The sequence below is a fragment of the Temnothorax longispinosus genome, chromosome 1 (genome assembly GCF_030848805.1).
Source record: "Temnothorax longispinosus isolate EJ_2023e chromosome 1, Tlon_JGU_v1, whole genome shotgun sequence".
NCBI classification, from domain to species: Eukaryota; Metazoa; Arthropoda; class Insecta; order Hymenoptera; family Formicidae; genus Temnothorax; species Temnothorax longispinosus.
The window spans coordinates 22,953,427-22,978,296 of record NC_092358.1 but is presented as its reverse complement, the minus strand read 5'-3'; the positions used below and the strand labels follow the sequence as shown (position 1 = coordinate 22,978,296).

The window sequence follows — 24,870 nt, the reverse complement described above, 5'->3', positions numbered from 1 at the left end:
TAACAGTTTACAAAATTTCAAATTCTTCCGATATATAAAAAGTTTCTCATTTATTGTGAATTTCTTGTGGTACTTAAAAATGTCTATTCTTCTTATATTGAAAAGTTTATAAATTATAAGAAAGATTAGTAAAAAATTTCATCCACAACTTTTACTTCTTCATAAAATTGATTGGAAACGTATTCAAAAAATTCTCGCATGTCAAGATACTAATTTTTAGGTGACTTCGTAAATATCTTTATTGTCATGATGACTCGGCAATTTGAAAACCGCTTGCAGGTATTCGAGATCTCATCTAAAATTGCTCAGAGATTAAAGGATAAAATATTCGACTCGATGCTATGTCCGATATTAGAAATTCCAGTGCGCAGGCGCCCCTAGATAACATCATTTATGTTCCCTCCTCTGCATGTATTCCCATTTGGAATCACAACCGAGCCATCGGAAGAAATTCCCGTTACAATGTTTTCCGTCCTAAGTTGCAATTTAAATGCACGTTCTCGGTTACCACGCAGCTCCCGCGAAAAAACTCTACACGAAAATTCTAAATTCTGGCGAGACAGCGAGAAGTGCAAGAGAGAAACAGAATGTATTGCAAAGATATCGTCTCTATTACCGTCTTATCAGGCTACGTTTGCATTATCGTCGTAGCTAAATAAGTTCGTAAAGATAGCTAAAATTTTCAAGGGAAGGTTTATATTTGAAATTGGAAATCTCATGTTGCAACACGTTCTATCGCAGAAAGCATAAAGACGCAACCGGTGCCATTATATAAGACTAACCATTCCCCGATTTAAATTCTCCCGGATAATATCGGATAACGAATTATTCTCATATTTTGTGGAATTTGGGTGGTCGGTGAAAAATGAGCGAGAATTACGAAGAACTCCAGTCGATTATTGTCGCTCTCTCCTGAAAAGAGAGAAAGAGAGAGAGACGCTCGCACTGCTGCGTCTTTGCATTCTTCGCCGTTCCATCGCCACGGAACCGCCACGTCCGGAGAAAAGAGAGGACGACGAAGAAGGTGGCAGGTAAACCAGTTTCTCCGAGCCCCGGCGGGACCCTCGGCTCGGGTCGAGGTCCCTCAAGATGCCCTTCGTTCAAGAATTCCCAGGCCAAGATTCAGTCCGGTGTACCTTGCTCTGCACCGCGTCTAACGGTCTGTCTATTGTCCTCTTTGGGGTCCATGGCTCGGGGCCTAAGGCCCCAAATCGCGATCTGGGCGCCCCGAGATCCATGCACCCTCTTTCCTCTCTTCTCCATCTTTTCAATCATTCGGATCATTGGCAAGACACAAATGTACAAATTTTTTCTTCGAATGATATTATGGGGTGACGAAGTAAATATGTAGTAAATGGCGATAAATAATTATTCTTATGTTAATTCTTTATCTCGGAAAATTTTTCTTTGAATTCTTAGCCGTGAAATAAATTGGAAAACAACATAATCAAAATTAATACATTAAGCATTAAGCAACTAATGGCTATACTAATTATGATACAAAACTTTTATTTCAGTACAAAACAATAGTATAAACTTAGCTAATGGCTTTTTCAAATCGATCCGTGACGGATTCGACTTTTCAGAAAAGAGGTTCTCAGTTACAAGATGGGTTGTCTATACTTTGAATATATTTACGAATAAGTTGTACCTACATCGATTTGAATACACCGATAACGCGATGAAAAAATTCAAAATTATTAACACACTGACACGCGTATGATCAGGTTTATATAGAAACTGCTTGGCAAGTAACTGTGGGAAGACTACTTGGAACTAGGGAAGCTCCTTCTTCGAATTGCGACTATCAAAAGACGCATTCGTCCGAGGCAGTTCGAACGGAATGCAGTCGACGGGATGCAACGTTGCACGGTCGCAGTTGCTACAGGCGGCGAGACGTATCGCGAGGTATATAATGGTTGCCCCGACCGGGAAAGAAGGCGGATGGAAACGATGGAGAAGGCGAAACTGGATGGGTAGCGAGAGAGGTGCAGCGTGAGATGAAAGGGAAATGACAGGTATAAATGGCAGATATGCTGATACAAGAAATTCCATAGGCCATAAGAGATCAAGAAATTGTAATATACGGGGATGAAGAGGAATCGTAAAATAATAAGAAATCTAAACGGAAGGAAATATAGATTGTATAGCAACAGTAGAGTTTGCGACGAAAATCTAGATAGGGATTAGTCTAAAGAAATTTTAAAAACATTTTCGACAGTTTCGAGATGAAAAAATCACAAGATAAACGATAAAATAAAAGTATACAAGAAAAGCAAAAGTTCACAGATAGCGACGCAGACAGAATATATCGACAGTAATTACAAGCGGAAGAAGCAACCTCGTAGAGAGAATCATGACTACAGGAAGAAGAGACAAGCAAAAGGAAACTACGCGAGGCGGAAAAGAGTAAAAGGACACTGTGATGTGAGAGGAGAAGAAAGGCGGTATGATCCGAGAGGAACGAAGAGCAGGATGGCTCGAACGTCTTCTCCGTTCCAGCGAAAAGGACGAAAAGGATAAGTGGAAGCGCAAATGTGCGCGTTGGTAGGAGAAGAACGACGAATGGCAAAGGAAGGTGAACGAGGGAAAGGAGACAACGGGGAGGGGGGAGAGGAAGAAAAAGGAAAGAGGACGGCTCGTTGGCTCCCCCGCGTCCCTACGAAACTTCCACGAAGAAGGACTTACGCGATCTTGCAGTCTTCGTCTTCACGAGCTTCCTCCGCTCTCGGCATGGAGACCTGAGGAGAGAGTATGAGAGCGCATGCATGGCATGAGTATCGCGGACTATAACTTCATATTATTATACGCCTTATACGGCGGTGCATACATTACGACGGTGAGTCGTTTCGTCTTGCCGAGAATCAGGACTCAATCTCGGCCAGGGGATTCGACACTGTCGTTCACTTTCAAAACACGTGTCCGTGCCTGAATTCAATTGAACGCGCGGACTTGAGGACGAAAATTGCTCGAATTTCAAAGAGATAGGTAGCGATAGGTAATCGTTTGTCTTGCTAATCTTATATAATTCTAGGTATTATTGAATTTTTCGGTATAATTGATGGCGCATGACACAAGAAATGTAAATATGATATTTAATTCACTTGATCCGTGCATTGTATAGTGAAAAATATGATTAAAGATATATGAGATTTTCTCTCACGACTTTATGATAATGTAATTTTAACAATTTTTGTCATAAATTACATGTAGTATTTTATAATTATTATGAGACAAATTGTTAATTAAAAACAAAGGGCTCATTATGCCGTAAAATCATTAATGTTTGTAGTATCTACATTATATCCGAAAAATAAAGACAAAGTCAAATTCGTGATGGAATCTCTTTCCCTTTCAAACAAAGTTGAATGATTACTAGAATTCACTTTTGAATATTTCATGTTCATTGTATTACTCGTTATGCCGATTAATATTCATTAACGTTCATTATTCAGGATGTTCCAGTTCTACCGGTGCAACTCTTTAATTACAACGAATTTAATTTATATTATGTAACCATCGTTACATAAAGTTACAGTGAAAAATCATTTACAGCAACATCTACACGTACTGCGTGCTTATTATTTCAATAGAGATTAACGCTTCACGTCATGAAAATTTTCACATTGGTAACACAATTAATATTTCAAGCGACATAAACAAAGCCGATGCATAAACATTTGTTTATTCATAAACTTTCGCTGTCCTTTTTTTCGCTGATTTTGTTGAATATTTATTTCGTCGTTCATGCTTCTCCATCCCGTATTTTTTTTATCGATGGAGACGTAACTCTTATAGGATGAAGAATGCGCTGCGATCTTAACGTTCCATTGCGTAGCCGCAGCGAGGCTATATCTTCGCCAAGGTCGAAACCAGTTTGGCCATCTTCCGAAAGAAAACAGCATCGTCAGAGCAAGGCTTTTCCATAACCAGTTTCACTTGGCCCAGATATTCGTGCCAATATATGTCGTTTCCGATCTAGATCGCGCGAGCCTTTTAAGAATTCATCCTCGCGACTTACTTAGAAATTACTTTATCTCAAGAAACGAAAGAATTTAGACTCGGACAAATATCGATCTCTTCGAATAGTTGTCAAATAGAAACGTTCAAATTTTAAATTCGAACAGTTCATAATTAATAAAACGGGGAATCGAACTGTTGGAATGCTTCGCTATCTAACGAATATCTAAAGATTCTATAAAACAGTTCATAATAGACATTTATGCAAGAATTATGCAATTTTTTTGAAAATATAAATGATTAACTTTCACCTTTTTCCATCTCGCGATATATCACCTGACTTTACTTTGCCATTTTATCTAACTCAGATTTAAAATCTTTCAAAAGTCCGAAATATGCAAACAATTTAAGATTCAAATTGTTCGATCACGAATTCCGAGTTCCAATATAAATCGAAAAAAACAATTGTAATCCGCTTTGTAGATGTCGATAAAGTTATTTCTCTTTTATTTTTCATCATTTATGCCAGACAGATTGCGTCTATATTGCATTACCCGTTTGATTTTGTCATTTATCTACCTTCACTCTTCACCCTCGCAATTTGTCAATCTGTCACTGGGAAACAAATGTCCCGTTAATTTTCGCGGATCAAAGGGAAATAGACAATTCATTAATATCCCGCCCGTCTATCGTATATAAATGTTTCGGATGAAAAATTACGCCGACTTTATTGCGACTCTCCACCTCGCGCCTTCTGTCAGAGTCTCAAAGGATTGAAAACGGACGAGGTGTCACCACGCGGCGTGACCTCATTCGCGCCGACCACCGGTTGCTTCGGAAGTCATTCGCGAGATGAAGGAGACAATCCTTGCGCCTTTCAGAGCGCTCGAAAGAAAAATTCTCATCTAACCGGGATATCGAGCGAACACTCGGAACAATTCTCGACTCGTTCGAGTCGCAGAGTGCTCGCCAGCTCGCACGCGATCACTTTCACGATCGGCTCGGGCCGATAGTTACGTTTCGGTCGTTTCGCCTACGATTTCCGGGGTCAGGAATTTTACGTACGGGAACGGCTTCCGGCATCTTACGCCTGGCGCGTGTCATTTCCGGCCTGGGAGGAACGTTAAACCGGAACGCCGTGTGTCGCGTGCGGAAGGAAATTCCGCGTCGGCGCGGCGACAGGATGCAACCTGATGCACGGCGTACTAAAATATCCGCGCGCGAGAAAGGGCGGGGAGACCTTCGATTGGATACCGGTTTTACGGGAAACTATTAACTGTGCAAATCACACGACGACACGCGCGCCCGTTCATTAATTACGCGCGTACGTTCAACCCCGTTATTTATTAGCGTAATAGCGCTATGTAATAGTTTACAGGAGTTTATACAGGAGTGGGCTTTCCTTGCCCTCTAATCGACATGCACTACATCTAATGATGTCGTAATTTAGATCCATTCACGTTTGAAAAACCTTTTTATTACATCGTTTATCTATGCGATTTTATTAAATATTAAGTTATAACTCTTAATTTCCGGATTGTTTCGTTGCAAGATTGTTTTTCCCTACACCGAAACCACAAGAATCGGCGTAAAAATTTTTTATCTCCGATATCGGAGCACTCGACAATTACGTTAACGGTTGCATTTCCAAAAAAGATTTGTAAAAAAAAATTGATTCTGAATAGGACACGAGAAACGACTCAAATGAGATTACATCGATCGACGTAATCTCCACGTCTATCTGCGAAGATCAGTCCGTTCATGCTATTTTTACGTCGACGTTTCGTGGATTAAATTTTAATCGTCTTACGGAGACGACAGCGCACTTAACTCTTGCGCAATCAATCGATCGGCCTTAAAGCGAATAACGTAGAGGAGTAGGTCGCTAATTAAATGAAATACAAACTTGTTGAAATAGCGAAATCGTTATTTCCGCTGGAGCGCGAAGTTTTGTAATTTGTCGAACGTTATATAACTTCTTAACTCCTTTGAAGTTATTTATTTAGTCTTCTTTTTCGCAAGTTGTTTCATTATGAAGGAACCTTACTTTATGTGCTTAAATCTTCGAGAAGTATTAAAAAGCGTTTCGATTAATAAAAAAAATCTTTTTAATCAAACAATGCAAAATTTCGTGCATTCGAGAAACGCTGGTATGATTTCGTACGGTAGCGTTTTCGTTTCCAACCTCTTTTATCCGTCGCCGTATACCTTTCACCGCGAGAATGCCAATTCGGATTATGATACGCGGTCATATTTATGACATCACGAGGTTGCCGGGCCGGGAATAAACGAAAGTTGCAGGATTACTCTCACTCTCGTCGTGCTCCGAACGAGGACTCGTTTCTTGTAACAACAAGAAAGCGGGAACGTACATACCTTAAGCTACTTTTTCATCTCGCAGCGTTTTATCGCTCGTCTCACGTCTTTTTGCAGATGCACGATATCAGCGTTTCTCGAAGAAACTTATTCATCGTTATTTTATTGCAATACAACGCGAGGCTATGCAACTTTTGTATATTCTACTAGCTCGCAACCTTGCACCAACTAGTTTCAGCGCAAAAAGATGTTTTTTATAATTACACAATATCCTTTCTTTGCAGTAGATATCCGGATATCATTGTAACCAGTCATATGTTATCACCGGTTATACATGAGATTAGCAACATCGAAGAATATTATAAAACACTATTTATGGCAAAAACTTATATTTATAGCCCAACTATTTACAGCAATAACTTTCGTCGACAACGTCGACTGAAGTTATAAATCTTTAATTTGGTTATGCCTAAATAAATCTTATTTTTCTGTCTGGATTATAGCTTATTAAGAGGAAAGAGAATTGCTAAGCACAGTTAATGAACCGAGGGAATGCCAGTGATATTAAATTGGCTCTTTGTGTTTGTCGGGATTAAACGCGAAATGAAAGAAGGCATAAAGCGCTTCAGATAACTTTTGCGAAAAAAGAGTGCGCATTAGTGAGAGTACGCCGTAAAAAATTAACGTAAAGTTAAGCCTCTTTGGTTACACTCAAAACAGGTCGGGTTAAGTGCGGCCATCAAATTTTCAGACTAAAACCATCGTGCATTATTATACAGAATGTGTTCGTGCAAAATAGAATATATCTCGACTTTTCTCCCGTGAAGGAGTTGTCACGAAGAATAAATTTTCAACCTGATAATGCATCCTAAAGTTTATCCCGCGTGTAACTTTGGAAATATCTACTAGCTCAGATTTTTCTATTTCGTATATACTTTTCCATATACTTATCAGATTACACTTTTAGTAAGAGAGGCATGAGTCTCCTCGAAACCAGACTGCTCAACTCTATTTTTTTTTTTTTGCAAATTTTCTAATTTTAAGCGTGATTGGTTTTTAAATTACTCCATTTTTTATTGCAGTTTGATTTTTGATGCTCGTAAAGAGTCGATTGTTTTAAATTTAAATAACGCGAGGCAATTTTCCGAACTTAATTTCACCAATAATTTCAGGCCACACCCTCATGGACAATATATGTAAAAGCAAAGGTCATATCGACGCGTTAATATCCCACGGTCGGCATAGGTAGCCGCGCGGTAGGCAGGCATTTCGCGGACTCCATATGAAATACCGGGGTACATAATGCGTTTACATGATTGCGCTGCGAATGTATCGTCCATCGCACGCAATTTTATCGATCTATACCACCGGCGCGTAAAAGGCTGTCGAAATGTCTGGCATTCCGGGCTCACGTGCGCGTCGATCATACGTGCGTACAGAAGGGGAGTGAAGTATCTTTCTACGTGCAATGGACCATAATATGCTGCCAATGCGATCGCCCGGTATGTCCGCGAGTGCGTAATATTCAAACGAACCGTGGAAAGTCCGGGGACTCGATCGAGCGTTAAACCGTCGCGCGTCGCGTCGCGGCAATGCGACCTCGACGAGGAGTCCTTGGAGAAAAGCCATCGACGAATTAAATCATCAACTGACGTGGCATTCGAGTGTTCTCGATTGATCGCTCATAAATTTTTTTCATTTTTTTTTTATTTTCTTTAAACGGGATTAGGTCGCGTGAGGACATTTTAGGGACGGATCGTGCTGAATCCACAATACGTGGACGTTTACATAAATGCGTCATTTACATTCGGATTTTATTGGAAAAACCTTTAAAAAGTATTACAATTTTATTTATTCGGAGGTTGATATATCACTGAATATCGATCAATAATAAAGATTATGGAATTTATACGAATTAGACTTAATAAAGATATAGCTATGCAAATAAAAAAGAAATTTCGAGTTAATACACAATAAGCTATCTCGGATATTAAATTTTATTTCATTCTCGAATTGAAAATCTATGAAGAATAAAAATCTCTCGGGTGATATCGTTAAACAAAATTCAATTCTAAATTTCTTTAAGTACATATCAAATAATTAGCTATCAGCAATTATTTGATACGTACTGAAATGTACTCAAAAATGTGTTTGCAATTATTTAGACGTGCGAATAATAATAAAAACTAAAAATAAAGATTACGGAATTTATACGAATTAGACTTGATGAAGATAGCCAAATAAAGAAACAGAATTTTCGAGTTAATACACAATAAACTTTATCTCCGCTATTAAATTTCGTAAAGTTTCCTTAGATTAAAAATCTAAGATATCATTGTTAAACAAAATTCAATTCCACGTTTCTTTAAGTATATTATACATATCAAACAATTAGTCATTCGGTATTTGTAATTGTTTAGAAATGCCTGCGATAAGGACTAACTTACCCGACTTGATAAGATGTTAAACGATGATATTGAAAGGAGTTTACGTTTCGAATCAGAAGACTCTTGGTACTGACGGCTGGAGTAAATAGCGCGAGTCTATTCTAACGCGCACCTCGGAAGCTCGTTCGGTTTGAACGAGCGATGCGCGCGAATCCCGCAGGCGAAGCGATGCGAGGTATGCACGAAGGAGAGACCTCTGCGTGTCGACCTACATGAGCACAGAGATCGAAAGTCAGGAGTCTCGCATGGATCGCGAACTCGCCGCAGCCGTCTCTCGCAACTGTCGAATCGGAGGATCTCGTGACGCGTTACGCAAACAAAAAAATACATTTCCCTCGCGCTCGAGTCTTTGCAGACGCGAATGCCCTCCATCTTATTGTAGAATTTAAAAACGCGATCGACTCGTATAGACGAGATCGCTCCTCTTTCTTCGTGGCGAGAGGCGCCACGACGGCGTCGCGTCGGCGTCGCCGCTGCCGGCGTGCCGGCTGAATAGGGCCGAGATTCGAGAGAACCGATAGGATTAGAGAACGAGAGATTTCTACAATCGGCTTACCGAAAAGGTTGCATGCAAATGAGCATCGTTCTTCCGCTCGAAAGAATTGACTCGCCGGGACGCGCGCCGGCCGCCTACGCGATTATTATGCACGACGCTCGGGCCGTTGGCGCGAGTCGGGCCGAGCGCGGCCGAGGCCGGCCGAGAGTCGCCGAGCGCGCTCGAGCGCGGCCGAGCTCGGCGGGAGGCGGGAGGACGTGCGAGCGGCGTCGGGTGTGTACGAAGCGCGCGCGCGCCGGTATGTAGTGAGCGATCGTTGTTCGAAAAAAGTCAAATTTCTCGTGTACCCGAAGACCCGAAGTCGTCGAGGAGTCGCGTAGCGGGTGTGTATGTGTGTGCACGTGTGTCGCGCGGATTCGCACGCCAGGACGATCGATAAGCCGTCCGTCGTCGGGATCGCGTCTTCCGGCCGGGGAACGAGACGCGGATCGTCGGGAAGCCCGGCACGTGCCGGCACCGTTCCCTCGAGCCTACAAGCCGGCGAAAACCTAACCTGCAAAGGCAACTGACGCCTCGAGCCTACGCTTCGAGAGGTAAGCGAACGAAATTTTGCGACGCTACAACGCCGGCCTTCGGTTTCTCTCGCGGATCGCCTCACTCCGAATTCTCGGCCGGACGACGCGTGTTGATCGACGGGAGTGCGCCGCGAATACGGTTTTTGTGCGTCGTGCGTTTTTCAACGATGACGTTCAACGGCGCGTCTGTGTGTATACGTTATCCGGCGCGTTGCAAAACCCTCGAGGCATGAGATCTCCTTTTTTTTTTTCGCGCGCCAAGTTTTACGCCGCGCCGTCGGAATGCCGGGCCGCGTATACGCGATCGGTTATCCTCGCGCGGTGAAAATATTTAGATTCCCCTTCACGGTGCTTCTTTCATCCGGCGGTTCTTAGATTCGTAAGAACCACCACCGCGTGTGAACGCCGTTCCGAGAAAAGGAGCTCTCCGGCGGTTTAATATTCCTCCCACCTCGGACGATTCCGCGAACTGTTGGTGTATATAGAAAAATTCAGGGACTCCTAGAGACACGGGCATCGGGCATCTCGCACGCACGTACGCACGAACACATAAATCGCGATTTTCAAGCACGTCGTCTTGGCGCTCGCTATCAACCGTGTTGATATTACTCGTCGATCCAAGCGTGTTCAAACTTCAATATCAGTCTAAAGACTTCGCGGCGCAGCGTATTGACAAAGACCTGTCTGTCGTTTATAGGTACTGGTACGTAATCTCCAAGTTCCCATCCGGTTCGGATCCCGAAGCCTCGCCGACGGCGCGGACGATCGCCAGCGACAGCCGTGCTGGTGAGTACGCAAGCGAATATACACCGAGAGCGAGAGCGAGCGAAACTTTCCGTCGGTCGTCGGTCGACGAATTTCGAGGATACGAGGAAGAGCAGCGTTTCTCTCTCTCCCGCCTCTCGGCGTCCCGGGAACGACGAGGACGATCTCAAACGCCTGGCTCGGCTCGCAGCCGAGGAAACCGGGCAAAAAGTTTTAATCTCTTCAGCATGTGCGCGGGAGGTGACGGATCGTAGGCGATAAACGCTTCTCTCTCGTCGTCCTCGTTCTCGCGTGCACCCGCGTGTGTGCGTTCCTGTGTCTGTGCGTGCGGGCGCGCACGCAGCCGGCGCGTACACGAAAAAACCGCCTCGGTTACGCTCGGACTGCGTCTCCGGCGCGCGCTTTTACGGCCGTGGCGGGAGGTTCGGTGTAAAATCGGTCGAGACAGCCGGCTGCTCAGGCTGCTGTCGGTCGGTCGATCGCGGCAGACCCTGAAGAAATTACGGGTCGAGAGACGTTCGCGGGAGGAGACGGAGATCCTGGAAATTATCATTTTTTAGTACGGCTTTTTCGTCGGATGCGCTTTAGAACGAAAGCAGATACGGAGAAAAGAGTCTCCCGTGGGGCTGGCGATAAGCTCATTGTACAGGGTGTCCAGTAATCTGCGGTAAAATCAGCGAGGTAATTTCTCGGAAAAAAAAATAGAGTGAAAGGAATAGAGAGCGAGTTCTTATCGATCGTGTGAGAGAAGCGATTATGAAAACTGTTGAGTTTTCGAGCGTATAAGTCTATTTGTCTTTGCATTAACATTGTACGCCGTAATAATTAGATACAGCTGAAGCACTTTGCCGTGAACTTCTAATTCTAAAAGTGTATCAGTGTATTCGCGATTGCTGTATCTTGGTATTTTGAGAGGTCAGCGAACCAACAACGTTATCAGTACCGCAGCATGATTGTTGCGCATTGTCATGTAAATAAATTCTAAGGTTAGACGAGTATTTTGCCAGTCAATATCAATAGGCAACAAGTGTTAGCCAAAACTAAAATTATTTTCTAGATTATTTTTTCCGAGAAGACTACGCAACCAGTCGGGAAACTTATTCTATATTTTTTACTTTGTTTTTTACGTTGGAGATCATTTCTTTAACGTGATTTACTGGGCACCGCACATATGTGTGTTTATCTTTATTTATAATCTTTGCCAACTTTGGGGCAAGCAAAGTTGCTAGATTTATACGATAATTTATCGGCAAGTCGCTTCTCTTTCAAACGTTGTGTTAAAGAGTGCAGGCGATCAAATTATTTATATAGGAGAATTCCGAGTAAATTCACGAGCCGCCGAACGATTAACGATCACACGTCCATCTGATTTTCGTCACTCGTGTTACGTAAAGACGGCAGTTTTTCGTGCGATGTGATTTTCGATGTAATGAGCTGCACGAGAAATCGGTGCCCGAGGCGCGAGACGCAACAAAGCGTCCACGTAACCTTGGTACGTTTCTGTGGCGAGAAAAATCGTCAAAAGCAGCACGGCCGCTTTCGCTCTCGCCGATACGTCACAATCTCCCTTTTACTTCTTTTTTTTTCTCGCGAAACTTCCTGAGACTGGCTACGACCTTGGAGGAAGACCATTCGAATCAAAACGGTCGTTTTCGTTCGCTTGTAAGACGTACAAATATTTTTAACACAACAATGGATTGTTTAAATAGTTGCCGCGCTCAATACTCCCATTTTTTAATTAATAATTCTTTTGTTTTCTTTATGCTTGTATAATTATCCGAGCACAAGTATTTATTATATGTATGTGTAAAATATTAAATTATCGAACTTTTATATTGAAAGTGTAATATTAGACTTATAGCCGTATTTATAGCCCTTCCTTGAGTAAGGATTCCTTGTTCCTCATTCTACACTTCATAAATTTTAAGGTTCCTTGATCGATCAAGGAAGGTTAATGAAATGTAGAATAACTAATAAGGAACAAAGAATCCTTATTTCTCAAGGAAGGACTATATGAATACGACTATTAGTATATTTCTCCCTCGTTTCTCGATTTTAAACATTGTTTTTTTTTTTATTTTATACTGCCATAAGTTCCATCGATTGATTAAATCACGATATATTTTTACATGAAGTAAAATCTTCGCAATTCGTACTTGAAACATGTTTATATAATTAAATTATTGCGAAGGGAGACCTGAATTATGTCATTTAGCTTAATCATTTAACATCTATACGAAAATAGTAATTTTTATTGGCAATTATGTCAGGAAGATACATTTAACTGGTGTAAAAATTTAACGAATTAATTTGTAGTCACGTAAGGCGTGCAACGATTTACGCCTCGAAAATTTTCGTTTCGGCTAATCGTAAATTGTCAACGCAATTTAACCGTTGACGTTTCTCAGTGAACACAATCTCGCTATGAATTTCTTCAGCGACAGTTTAATTTGAAACCTCTATTTATGTTAACATTACAAACTTTCGGGATTAAGTCTATAAGTAATCGAGTCTGAAGTAAAATTTTCGTTAAGCAGTCTGCCATCCAATTTATTGAAATCAATTACTGTTTGCCATACAAATTGCTGAAATCAATTTGTGTTACTCGTTAAAGCTTATAATCGATACTTCGTTATAACATTGAAAAAATTCACTAATTATATCTCTCGGATTCGCAAAAACGAAATTGAATTAAAGAATTATAGAAAGAATTAAATTTAATTGGCGGGACATTCGTGAAACATTTTCCACGTTAAGTTTATGAATATCTGTAGATTTTATGAGAAAAATTTTCGATATACATATAAAATTGATACAGTTTTTTGTGCGCCCATGCATGTGTGTGCATTATATATGCAATATATATAATAATAATAATAAAACATTTGTATTATTTAAAGTTGTTACTTAATTGTGATAGACGAATTTGATGAAATTATTTAGATGACTTAAAAGTACTTGCAAATCAAACAGACGACTCGGGCAAACGATAATTGATTATCTATTCTTGTGGATCGCGTCGTCATCTCGTACTTTCCGTGCCATCGCAAATTGGAAAGCTTTCGGGCGAGTTGCCGAGACGATTAAAGTTTGTCGTTCGCATTAAATTTGAGAAAAGCTCAGACGAGGATGGAGACGCGCATAAAATGTACCGAGAACTTCCGTGTTTTTATCGGAGTCTGAATCAAAAGCTCGGTAAAGCTTATTGCGCGCGGTTGGAATAGATTGGACTTCATGGGAATCGAATATAAATTAATAACTCTTCAAAATAGGATTTTATTCATTCGCGTGTATCGCACGCCTGATCTGCTAAATTTGTTTGAACTTTTGTGCCACGTGAAATTACTCGATAGATTTGTAAAAAGTTCTTTTATAAATATTTAATGGATTGTAATTTTTAACTTTTGATGTTCGATATATGTTCGATATACTTTCAACATAAATATTTATTGATCGAAAAATTTGTTGAAAATATGTATTCTAATTGGCGGAAACTTTATTTATATATTCAAATATATTATGTTCGAGCAAGGAATTACAACTAATTACGAGATGGGCTTTGATAGTTTCTAAATAATTTTTTTGTACACGTTTATCAAATAATTATATTTAAAAAAGTGCAGATGTACTTGCAGGTGTACTTGCACTTTTGACATTTCAGTTAATTTATCACATTCTCTGTGTCGGTATATCAAGGTAATTGATTTAGTTGACTATTATAAGACGGTATTATTGTAAAATCTGCACAATTTTCCAGCCATTCAGCCGCATAATTTTGCGTTCATTCGTCAGCACGTTCTACTTCTTCGATACGTTCATTCTGCTCCATTCACTCGCGAACCTATGCGTGAATAAATCCCGCGATTCTTTCAGACGGCGGGACGCGTCGACGCGCGAGAAGCTATTCGAAGAGGAGCGAAGCGCGGGTCAGATTAATCGCTCTCATTTTCTTGCTTGAGCGTTTTCTCGGAATTCTCGAGAGAGTCTCATTTTAATTGCATGATTACGTCAGACGATGGTGAACTCGACGCGGCCGTGTCGATGCTCAACTGCGCCGGGTCGACTCTCCCCAACTCTTTGATCGTCGACCTGTCTATAACGAGCCTACGCGCTAATTCTATGCGAAACGAAAACGTATCTGCAGCATTATCGATGGCGTGCGTATTAGTTACCTATAAATGAGCAAGGTCGCGATATTAACGACCTTTCAGCTGGAAACTTTCCAGCAAATTTTCCGCTTGGAAAACTTGTCGCGCGCCATATTGATGATTCAATGAGTATCGCTCGACCGAATGTGATCCATTCCCGTCTCCGATTTTTCAGATTTATTTTAAATTAACTTGCTGTTTTACCCTCATTAATCAATGCCAAGTCACGAGAGATTAATTTACGATCGATTTAGCACGACGCAAAATTCTTCTGGGACGAGTCGGTTATCGCGCCGATTTCGATGCTTTGTATTGAGAGTGTAGCACCAAAGGCAGACTTCTTTCCTATTTAGGAGGTATCCATGCACACGGTGGCAACAAACGGGTGCAAGTTTTTTTTATGGCCTTTACCGCTGGGCCGTAAGTCTACTTTCCATTACTCGTAATACCGCGGGAGGTAATGGACCGGCGGTAAATTCCGGCTCTTTCTTTCGCAGTTAAATGTACTCGGGAAAATAACCCGATGAACCATCACGCGGAAATAACGATTGAAAGTGGGAAATTCTTGTAATTGTCGCTGATAGGCGATAGTACTTGTTTCGCGCATCTTTAATAGCGCCCAACGCATTTTTTCGCCGCCACGTATAATTCTTACAGTACATAACTCGCGGAGGTAATATCTAAGCTTAATTGGCGATACTCAACGTGTCGTTCATTAAATTATGCTCCAATTACCGCGATGTAATCGCAATACATGGGTGCTTATTATATCTCATGTTAACGCAATGTGCTGTAATTTATCTTATTAAAATTATAGATTTCTTAACGATAATTTGATTCCCCTATAACAATCATAGATTACAGTATCCAGTATCTGAGGAGATTTTCTTTAAATCCTTCGACGCTATACTTGGCGTAATGAAATAATATCGAATTCAATTGCAACAACAGGAAATTTGAACAATTGCGTATAGGTTACAGATGTTTGGAACACCGTAATATTTTCTTTCGTTCGTCTTATCGTTTCTCGTTAGTTATTAGTTTTTTTTTTATCAAACAGCAATTTGCGGTTATCTCAGGCGTATAATTACATTGAAACGAACTCCGGCCCGCTTACTTATGAGCCGATAAAGGGCACACCCGGTATAAGGAACGCAGACGGCTCTTGCCCATGGACTGGCCGACCAGCTGCTCCTTCAACGAAAAAGTACAAGTCAGCTGTTTTCCGGCGTGGCGCGCGCCGCGCCGGTTTCAAGCGTCCCGACGGCATCCGTGAGCGGAAAGGCGGATTTGAGGGGATGCGACGCGTCCGAGTCTGCCTTTCATTTTGCAAGGCCAATTCTAAAAGTAAAGTTGATATGAACGCGACAGACAGATCTTTATCGCGTCCGTCGAAACCTTCGTGCTTTCTTGTTACACACGCTTCTTGAAATTGAAACTTTCCAATGAACGCGTGGCTTTTTAATGTCACACGCGTCAAGTAATAATTTGTAGGTAATGACTGGTTATGGTAACTGCCATTAAACGTAGAGAAGCTTTCGAAGGGAAAGGCTTGTCCGAACTCGCGCGAACAAGCAAATATCACCTAGGAAGCAGCTGCTTTCCCGAAAAGTCAGCTGTTTCCTGACATTCGTATCGGTTCGTAGCACACGCCGATTACGATGTGATAAAAAGAAAAGAGAGTCAGACAAAGGTCTCTCACCAATTTCAAAAGTTTGATGGTTGAAGAGCAATAAAATTACAAAGTAAAAGGTCGAAGGCCATCAAAATTAAGTTTTCAACAACGAAGAAAGTGCATTCTTTCATAATCATGTAGTATCACACTTATAATCGTGAAAAACCAAGTCCTACGTTGATGAAATTGCAAATGATGTAATTAGACAGATTGTAGCATAGATTTATTAGATTATCAGATTATAGACGGACAGGTTTCGTATTTAAGAAATATTTTTGTCTCGTGATTTTTCAACCCGCAATTTCTTTTACGCTATTTTTTCACGTGACGCCCTTCGACGGTTAAGGACGACGGGTTGAGAACTACTGTTCTTTGTAGCCGTTTGCCTGGAACGAAACGGAATGTAACCGACCAGAGAAAATACGTAGGGTATGTTCGTTGCGTGTAACGTCTTTCGGATCCGGAGCAGGTGCCCCTCGCTGTGCTCGACCGGGACTCAGAGCCGTAAGCCATTCCGATCGTGGCAAAAACTCGTTACGAGTGTCATAATTTAACGCCCGGGCAATCGGGTAGTTTCCTTCACAACTATAACCGTATATATATCTTGTGACATTTGGAACACCTCACCGTGTCTTGATAGAGGAAAATTTTCGAATTAGAGGGAACGTTTTGCGGAACGAAAAGTTTCAATTGACGTTCTAGCCCCGTGGCAAAACTTTTTTCGATTTACGACGTTTCTTTTTTCTTTCGCAGTCAAATATTCTCGTTGGGGATCGAATGTATAACGTCAATAATTTTGTAGTATTATAAAATTATAAGTAAATTGTAAATTTCGGCGTTAACAGATTTACGACAAAAATTCGTTGAATTTGTAGAAATGTCTTCTTACTCGGAGAAAGCGCGCGGAATGATATTTCAGAAGTCCAGTAAATTCACTGACGTGTCCTTAATACGGACACGCCGAGGCGCCGATTGGCGAATATTATCGATATTTATCACCAATGCAATCGCGATGTCGATAAAATTTATGATGACTTTCAAAGTACCTGGCAATTTACAAGGAAAGAGTTTTGGAGTCACAAAGTAGAAATTTTGGGACCAACTTTCGCTGCGAAAATTAGTCTCTAAAGTGGTCGATGTAAAAGAAATGTAAAAAAGTATACAAAGATCTTCAATTTATTGAGAACTTTTTCAAAGAGAAACAAAGGGAAAAAATGTCGAACCATTTATTTTGCCTTTTCACATCAGTGAATCTTTCTCCTCACAAAGTTACCTCTCTTCAGAGTCCTTGGAGTATTCTTTTGGAACCGGGGCTCGACATTCGAGATTCCGTTCCAGGAACGAACCCCGTCGATCCTTTTGTACTTTTTCTGAAAGATTGTGAGATGAACAAAGTGAGCACACACAACGAGAAGAAACAGAGCAATATCTTTGATGATATTCAATATTTAACAAAGCTTATCTACCCGATTTTGTTCATTTTTTGTATTATTCCATTCAATTAAATTATTAATAGCTGTAGATTGACTTATTTCCGTCATATTTAATTTTTTTTCATATTTTATTTTTATTTATTGATTTTTAACAACATTGAAGATAACGCATGGAAATGTAATTTGTAATTAAAAAATGCGGAATATGTGTATTAGTATATATGTTTCCAAACGGTTTTGCATATAGTCGTGGTTTTTTTTTTACAACGATACGTGTACATATACGTATTATTTCGATTAACGTGTAATTTGAAAAGGACCGACACGATGTAAAGGTACATGTTCATACAACTGAATTGTTATTATACTCTTAAGAATATTGAAGTATATCTTGAGTAATAAGTACTGTCGCATCATCGTGAAGCGGTTAATCGGTCCTCTTCTGTGCATACCAATGAAAGAAACTCGTAATTATATGCGTATGCAATGCTCACAACTAAATGAAAAGGCCACAGCTCGTAAAAGTGTTTAATGGTTGGAATGTTTCTATCTATCTTGGCGATTCTTGGTATTAGCCGGTAGTGTTTGGAAAGTCGAGCGCGTGACGAAAGTTAATGACAGCTCATCTACCTGTCAGGCGAATTTGGAATTTTTAATACACACAATACTCTTTAGAAAGCAAAGATGCTTCTTCAGTCGTACGAAATCACTGACATCCTATTTTTCCGACAGCTCAAGAATGGAAATACGAAGAATGTCAACGGTTGATCAATAACGAGCAAATTATGAAGAGTTATTAAGGTAGTTCTCTTGTTCTTATACTAGAGAAAATCGATTTTTTATAGATTTTCTTGAAACTGTGAATATACGTTAATTTAGGTGTGCTTTATGCGTGGTATAAATTTCAGTACCTCTTCCGGTATAAACAATCAAGATACTGAGCCTCAAAGTTTCAATTTTTACCAAAGAAAATTTAAAAATTTAATTTTTTTTAAATTTGGCATTTTTTCTTTATAGAACTCGACGAGAGGAGCAACTTTGGTCCTCTTGGCCAACCTCGTATCTCTTACCGTTTGGCCTGGAAAACCTTTTCATTAGTAAAAGTTGAAACTTTGAGGCTCAGTATCTTGATTTTTTATACCGGAAGAGGTACTGAAATTTATACCACGCATAAAGCACACTTAAATCAACGTATATTCACAGTTTCGAGAAAATCTATAGAAAATCGATTTTCTCTAGTATAAGGACAAGAGAACTACCTTAAACTATTTTTCGTTAATGAAGAGACATTTTTGCGTAAATGTAAATAATACGCGACTTATCAGAATAACGCAATGACGCGATGGGGATCCTTTTCGCTTTCTGCGCAAATACCGCTAGAGTCCTTTAATTTTATGTCCCTCGAATAAAGAAGGTGTCAGCTTTCATTCGTCATCGCCCTTTCGTCGTTCCGCCGTTACTCGGGCATTTTTGCCGCCGATTCATTTGCGACTGTGTCACGCGGATTTTCATCCCCGTGTAATTGATTCGCCTCATTTCGAGCGACGCTCCTCGCAACTGCCGCGCGATAACCGACCCCTCAAACCCGTGAAAAAGAAACCCGGGCTGTTTGTCTCCCCCGGCTATACCTCGAGGCTGTTTTCTCATGAGTGTCAGCCTTGTGAAATATTCTCCCTTCCGTGAAGTAATCTACTACCTACCTGTCTTGATGGTATTTTCTTATTCTACGAAATAATATCCGAAACTCCAAAGCGCATACGAAAGTTTCCCTGAAAAATCGTGCCGCGCGAAAAACTTTTCGTTTCGTACAAAAATTCACTGCGTGATGTAATAGATTTTACGTAGTGTGATGATGTACTTACAATTAGATTCCTGCGAGCACGTGGGCACATTTTACGCAAGATAAATTTCACCGCCTGTTTTACCGCGTTACGTCCGCTGTGAATACGTTTACTTTGATTTCTAGCAAAAGCCCTCTTCCTACATGGTAATCTTTACATAACGAACTGGTGCAAAATGTTTTCTTTAATTTATGTTCGACGCGTGCACAAAGCGATTCCGCGGTATTTCTTATCTCGTAATCGTGCCCGCAGCTCATTACCTTTCAGTTATGTAACGTGTTTAATTAGATCACGTTTTTCGCTACATACGAGTAACGATGCTTTTTGCGATTTAAGCGACACAGAGAATGTAGATTCGAGTTATATATTAAGGTTGAGTCGCGGTATACGACGATATTCAGTATATGAGCGTATATATAGAATAGGAGAGCATAAACGTCGTTATGAACGCCCAATGAAAAGCAAAGCCGTGATCTCCACACAAACGGAAAAACCGCGGCGCGCAGGAAATTTTCCCACGGATGTAAAACATTCCCTCCCTCGCAACGACCGGCATACTTTTCCTCATTATCTCTTATCCTCACCTGGCGTTCACGTCCTCGAGGTTTTCATGCTTATTGTTTTTTTTTTTTCCAGCATGTGCATACGTACTGCAAATGAATGATTCACGTTTCCAATTACTGACGTAAAAAAGAACTCTAATATTTTAATTAATTTACTTCAGTATGTTACTTAATCTTCTCTTGATGTAAAATTTAATGAGAGAATGAAAAAATAATACTATTTAGAATAATAAGATAAAGTTTTTCTACATTTCGGCATGTAGTAAAATTGAGGAAATGGAAATTTGGAATTTCACGTGTGTGCGAAATCGCCTTGGTCCTCAATTGATTAACGAGTTAAATATGTAGTAAATTATACAATTAATTATATTTTTGCATCTCCCTTCGAAAAACTGCGACTTTTGAACAATTATACCTCATTCATTTCGTGAAAGGGAGCTATAACAGTATTTAGGATTAAAACTTCTGTTTCGAAAAATAAAATATCACGCGGATTTGACTGCGTCGAATGCGATTCGACGAACGAAAATAGCTCTGGGAAACAATATAAATGATAAGGGGCGTTACGGTTTTACTGTCATAATAGATGTTTTATTGATTCGTCGCAAACTACAGTGTATCATAGATAGGTTATAGTATGAAACCTGTGTATTGTTCGCCTGTAATTGGTTACGGTTTTACGTCCAATTGTCCCAGCTGCCGCTTCGGCTTTGCATTATTTATCACGAGACGTCGCGCAAAATGTACTTGCAGCATATATTTATCGAATAAGGAGCGATAATGTCGATTCTACCGGCTTATTACGAGACAATTATTCTTTCGTAGAAAAAGAAATATTTTATTGTCTACATTTTATATTCTATCTATTAATTTTACAGTTTATTACGTGCGTATAATTGACGCAGTCCGATTCAAGTTTTTCGCGTGATGAGAAAGAGACGCGTTTCTAACTGCATCGCAAATCTTCCGACTCACATCTAACGCACGATCTGATTCTCTATCTCTAATGTTAATCCGGTGGCGTGTAATACGGCGATAACGCCGAAATTTACGGATCAAGATCAAGGTTATCGTCCGCGAAGGCGTCGCGTCGCCGTTCGCGGCGACCGATCGATCGTGCGGGACCATCAGCGGACTTGTTTCGATCGGGCCACCCGTTATGACGCCAACGGGCGCCGAGTCGCGCCGGGTTGATGCCGTGAGGGTGTTGCGCGCCAGCCGGGAGGGCAGCCGGAGCGGAGGAAGGGAAAGGGGGGAGGAACACCACCGGTGATGGCGGTGGCGGCGGTGGCGGCGGAGGGCGACGGTGGCGTCGGCGTCGGCGTCGGCGTCGGCGTCGGCGACCAACGATGGTGGTGATACAGTAGTGGTGGTGGTGGTGGTGGTTCGAAAGCCCTCCCCCCCACCATTCACCACAGCGTCTCGACGCCGTGGTTCAACTCGGACTCCACCGTTAGAGCGTCGTTTCAGTTACCAACAGACCGCGCGATCGTTCGCATCGCCGACGCGAAGCAAGAGGGGGAGAGAGCGAGAGAGAGAGCGTGAGAGAGAACGAGTGAAAGGAAGAGAGTGAGAGAGAGAGAAAGGAGTGCGCGAGTGTCGGCGTTGTACATACGCGCGCAAAAGGGAGCGAAAGAGAAGGATCAAAATAATACGAGAGAAAGGCGCATCGGGGGAGGAGAAGAGAGAGAACGAGAAGAAGAAGAAGAAGAAGAGCGAACTATGTTACGAGTAGGCCTCTTCGTCGTCGTGCCGCTCGGTCTCGCCTGAACAAAGGAAGGTTCTTCTCCCTCGGCTCTCCGCGTCGAGGGTCGTTTCCGATCGACGAACCGTCGGGATCCTTCCTCGGGTGTCTTCGGCGCGGCTCGTGTGCGTCGGGCGCGCACGAAGCGGTCAGTCACGTAGCAGCGGCCGAGACGTGAGGAACAAAGGACGGCGGCAGGATCTGCGCGCGCGTGACGAGAAGGAGACGAGCGCGCGGTGCGGGGTATAGCCAGAACGCGAGCGTTGTTACAGCGGCGGCCGTGCGCGTTTCTCCCGGCGATACTGTTGACACTCACGATCGAGAAGCAGCCGGTGTAAACTCGATCGATCGAGATCTTCTCAAATCGAGAAAGAAAGAGGAGAGTGGAGGAGAAAGAGAGAGAGAGAGAAGAGCGACTCCTCGCTCCACCGAACAACGCGAGTCGCGCACACCGGTGTGTTTTCCGAAAGACAGACGCGTCGCGAACTCGATCCGTCGGACCTGTGCATTGTGCGTTGTTTTTTGCTTTTTTTATACTTTTCTATCCTGACGACATCCCAGTGCGACGATCCCGGAGTAAGGGGGAGAGAGAGAGAGGAAGAAAGAAAGGAGCGTACCTGCCCGTCGGATATCCTCCTTATACTGAAAGGGACACGATTTGTGAGCGAGAAAGAGAGAAACCGACTGCACTAGAGTGAGAGAAGAAGAAAGAGAACGAGACCCAGGATTTTTTGGCCTGCCTTGCCTGCCTGCCTGCTTGCTTGCCTGCGCGACGAACCGGCGACCTAACCTAACGACAACGACGACGGTCGAAGAAGTGCGCGCGAGAATCGGAGAGAAGGAGGGAAAATCTCGTTGTGCGAGGGTACAAGGGAGAGCGGGAGGCGAAAGGACGAAAGTGAAAAGGTAAAATCGGATCTCCGGAGCGCGTTCCTTCGTTTCTCCGCTCCGGCGTCCGTTTTACGACGTCGTGAGGGTTTTTTTTTTCGTGTGTCATGTGCCGCAGAGTGTGCCGCGACTGAAGGGAGACTCAAAAACGGAGAGCTCAAACGTTTATTCGGCAGCGCACGGATTATCCTCGTGTTTACGGTGAGTTTTCTCAGTCAGGTAAAAAAAAAAAACGAGTTTCCAAGAACTCTACTGCGGAGCGACTTCCGGTTTCGAGTGATTTCTGATTGTTCGAGGGTATTCTTCAGTTTTTGGGGTCGGCATACTTTGCGGGGTTTCAACTGTTTTCCCTTTCTCGGGGGGGGAAAAAAAATTCTTTCTCTATAAGCGAATAATGGAACAATGAACAGTGGTGAGATAGGACAAATGGAAACTAGCACAATGGAAAGAAGATTAGATAGATCTTCGGAGCGGTCGGACCGCAAGAACGGTAGACAATTTTTCAACTTCATCCCGAGCTTTTATACTTTCAATTTCCGTCGTTAAAGTGAGAGACACGTTTTAAAAACACGTCGGTGAAACGGTTACGGCGAGTACGGTTTGCGCGATTTGCGATTCCGAATCGCGTCCGCGTTAAGTAGAATTATGGTCGTGCGTCACTACTCTCGTCAGCACTCAATCGAGACACCGACGACGGACGACACCGTGTCGCGAGCTGTATTTTTTTTCATGCGTTAACTCGGGGGGAGGCCGGGACCGGGACCGGGGCCCCTCCGCCGTTTGTTCGAATCTCTCGCTTTCCCGTTCACTCCCATGGCGACTCCTCAATGACGAAATTCCAAGACTCGGCGTCGCTTTTGATCGCTGAAGAATTCCCGGGAACAATGACACGCTCGGATCCTTCCTTTCCCTCCATCTCCGTCTCCCCCGGCCTCCCGCTGCTGGTATGGTTACGGCTGTAATCACGTTTTCCACGCGGTACGACGGTCTCGAGCGCGCGCGACCCTGAAAGGGAATTCCACGAAGCTTCCAGAACAACGTTGTCGTGACACGGTGCCTCGAAGGGGCGAAGGCGAACACAAGTTCTCGGCGATGTTTGTATTACGTCTTCCGCTCCTGTTTATTGTCGTCTCGACGGTAAACAGAAGCATTTGCGCGATCGGCGCCGTCGGGAAACGCGACAACGTGGTATACGCGATCGTAAACGAGCGATCCGGAGCCATTCGGAGAGAAATCATTCCTTTAGTGAACGACTCGAGTCACTCGAGTACCAACCGCTCCAAAATTCTCTCGATGAATAATTCTTGTTTTCTGGACCGCATGTTCAGGGTAGCGATCGTGTAACTTTAGTCCTATAGGGCGGAAATGTTCAAATGTGAAAAGTGAAAATTGTTGGCTTTCACATTTCCGCCCTTAGGGATAAAGTTACACGATAGACTAAAAGGACCGTTGCAGTTAGAAATCGCTCCTTTATTGTAACATACAATTTTTTTCTTACTCATGACACAGCTCGTCTTACTGGAAATAATGCAGATGTATAGGTGAATAGAAGAAAGAAACTGAATTCATTTATCCTGAAAGTTTACGTATCTGACAGAGACTGTCGGTTTCCGTCGCGCTTCTCGATGCATTTATGGCAACGTGACTCGGACGGCCACATTTAGACCTAAATGCGCGTCAAGGGTCACCGGGGCCTTTGAGAATCGCCGCGTCGCGTCGCGACAAAGTTAAAACCGCGTTTGTCGGCGGGGACGCGTTCGCGGAGTACACGAGGAGAGCTTAATTAGACACCCGTTCGAGAGAGCGACGTTTCCCCGCGCTTCGCCGTTGACAGTAGTTAATTATTCAAAAGCATGCGTGTCGACGCGATACCTCGAAATTGCCGCTTCCGGCAGCTCGTAACTTCGTCGATGACAGGAGAGAACAACGTATATTGCGCAAGACGCGAGCGAAGAAAGCGGCGCGCACTCACAATCAGTGCCTACTTTGTGTAATCCGTCGAGCGCGGCATGGAAACAA

At 42.4% G+C, this 24,870-nt stretch overlaps 1 protein-coding gene across 3 annotated transcripts in view; it reads left to right on the top strand.

The window, feature by feature from the left end:
• Window positions 1-24,870, top strand: part of Brat (brain tumor) — an 86,081-nt gene that overhangs the window by 17,904 nt on the left and 43,307 nt on the right. Inside the window, exons 1-2 of one of the 3 annotated variants that reach the window (XM_071786694.1) lie at window positions 9,499-9,812; window positions 10,492-10,580. The gene's annotated coding sequence lies outside the window, so the exon portion shown is untranslated. Of the gene's footprint in view, window positions 1-9,498; window positions 9,813-10,491; window positions 10,581-21,622; window positions 23,053-24,870 lie in introns of those variants that run through there. The other 2 variants (XM_071786715.1, XM_071786704.1) reach the window with 2 other exon arrangements.